The following is a 2,694-nucleotide window of genomic DNA, read 5'->3' as shown; positions in this document are numbered from 1 at the left end:
CGAACAGAACACCACCACCCACTAATTTCTCTTTTTGTTGTAGTCGATGCTCTGTAGTAACTATGGATAACTAAAAGTCATAGACATTTCCCCTAGAGCTAAGTATGAATTAAGTGTAAACTTGCTTGATGTTTTCTTTATTTGCCAAAATAAAAGACTTGATTGTGTCCTGGGCATTTGCATGGAACTGATAGCCACTAGTTTTCATGAAGACTCACATCCCCAACCATGGTTTTCCTGAGAAACACCAAGCTTGATGCCACCAGTCTTTACCCAGGTGCGTTGCCCTTCCTTCCGTTAAGAGTGGCACTAACAGAGGTTGGAAACCCAACTGCTTCATAACTGGCTGGAATATAAAGCTGGCATTATAAAATTGGCAGAGATAAAATAATCAAGAATGGCATCCAAATGCCTGGTCCAGATGGTCAAGTTAAGCCATCCAGGGTTATGGAGCTAGAGCATGGAGGAGTGTGAGTGAGAAATGGCGGTGGGAACTGGGAAAGGTTGGCTCAGTGATTCTGTTGAACGATGAACTGTGGCTCTGGGTATGTAGAGGCTTCTGAGTATTGTGTTGTAGTGTCTTTTTAAAAAAATTGACATATAATTGACATATACATTATGTAAGCTTCAGATGTACAACATGATGACGTGATACATTTATATATTGCAATGTGATCACCACTACAATTTAGCTCCACATTCTTGCCAACGCTTGTTATCTTTTGTCTTCTTGATGATAGTCATTGTAACAGGGGTGAGGTGATGTCTCATGGTGATTTTGATTTGCATTTCCCTGATGTTCATGATATTGATCATCTTTTTCATGAACCTGTTGGCCATTTGTGTGTCTTCTTTGGAGAAATGTCCATTCAATTCCTTTGTCTACTTTTTAATTGTATTGTTTGTGTTTTTGTTATTAAATTATACAAGTTCTTTATATATTTTGGATATTTACCCCTTAAGCACAAGTGACAAAAGCAAAAATCAACAAAGTGGAACTCTATCAGACTAAAAGTAACAACAAAATGAAAAGGCAACATACAGGATGAGAGGAAATATTTGCAAGTCATCTAGATCTGTGTTACAGTGTCTTGAATCAGGGTTTGGTTATTCTGTGAGTAACAGCTATTTTAATAGGACCATTCTTCACCCTGAAGACATTAAAATGCTACTTTTTTAAACTGATAAGAACAGATACTACACTTGATCTTAGCCAAAAGGCCAAGAAGCGATTAAAATGCTACTTCTTTAAATTACCACTAATGGGTACTAGAATTTTAGGAGATAGGGGTGGGGTCTGGGATGGGATGAAACCCTAGGGTACTATTGGATCTCAGGAATAGCTAGTAGAGACTCCAAGGCTGCTGGGGATGCTCCTCTTGAAACTTTTCCCTCTTCTTGGCTTTGCTCTATCAGCAGCACTCAACCCACCTTGCAAAAAGCTCCTGTACCTCACATCTCAAAATGTTGCCCCCCTCCAACCCTAGTGGGACTGATTCTCCTAACTCAGGTCCACTGAGAAAAACACAACAGGTAGACCTTAATTAGCCACATGAGTGGCGTGTGCACCCTCTAGGTGATCAACTGTCACCAAGGAAGTGGGGGCCATGATAGGCTGTTCCCTCCAGAGTCAAAATAGCCATACAGCACTTCCTCCGTGGCTGTTAATATTCCAAACATTTACTCACATAAGCTTTTACTCCTCATCACAACACTAGGAGGCAATCCATGATGGAGGTACTCTTTTTTTTTTTTTAAGATTTTATTTATTTATTTGACAGAGAGAGACACAGCAAGAGAGGGAACAGAAGCAGGGGGAGTGGGAGAGGGAGAAGCAGGCTCCCCGTGGAGCAGGGAGCCTGATGCGGGACTCGATCCCAGGACACTGGGATCATGACCTGAGCCAAAGGCAGACGCTTAACGACTGAGCCACCCAGGCGCCCCAATGATGGAGGTACTCTTAAGATCATCCCTATTCTGGGGATGCAGAACTAGGCACAGAGAGGTCAGAGAGTTGTCCAAGGTAAGTTGCAAAGTTGGGATTAGAATCCAGGCAATTCTGACCCAAAGCCATGCTTTGAACCACTAGTCCATAGCAGGTCTTACTGCATGTTGGAGAGGAGAGGGAGCGAGGTTGCCCCGAAGAGGGTAGATATTCTGAGAAGAGAGGAAGGGGTGGTGGGCAGCCCGGTACTTAACATCTCTCATTCTTACTGTGTATCACACTAGGATGGCATCTGCTTTGTACCTGGCGGCCAGGACAGCCTTGTAAGTGATAGAGGTTTTTGCTTTTTGCATCATCCGTACTTGTTCTAATTTTATTCTCTCTTGGTGTTTGAAGAGCCTCTGTGAAAACTGCAGACATCTGTGCTGAGGAGAAGCAAGAGAGCCAGCTGTGTCCAGGCTGAAACAGGAGAAACCATGTTTGTAGGTGGCGGGCAGCAGGATGCGGGAGCAGAGCCCCGAAAGGAGGACACAGGGGGAGCATTTGAGCTTGGTGGTGAGGCCACAGCTCCCCAGGTAAGGATTGACTTCAAAGTGTTCCAACTTTGGAGACCCTGCATCTTGTTTTTAAGGGTGCTGAGACCCCTCAGGAGGTCATAGTGGGGCTTTTCATGGCCCCACAGCTTAACACCGTTTGGGTACCTGCCCCAGACCGAAGCAGGTCCCAGAGGTAGACGGGGATGTTTGTGG

General features: G+C 44.2%; 1 pseudogene; it reads right to left on the bottom strand.

Moving 5' to 3' along the window:
- Positions 1–1,102: 1,102 nt before the first annotated feature.
- LOC123862784 (U2 spliceosomal RNA) lies at positions 1,103–1,233 on the bottom strand (annotated as a pseudogene).
- Between the last annotated feature and the right edge of the window lie 1,461 nt (positions 1,234–2,694).

Source organism: Mirounga angustirostris, unplaced genomic scaffold (assembly GCF_029215605.1).
Source record: "Mirounga angustirostris isolate CCGP_5_RB_7025 unplaced genomic scaffold, mMirAng1.0.hap1 SCAF_9, whole genome shotgun sequence".
NCBI lineage: Eukaryota > Metazoa > Chordata > Mammalia > Carnivora > Phocidae > Mirounga > Mirounga angustirostris.
This window is presented reverse-complemented; position numbering and strand designations above follow the sequence as displayed.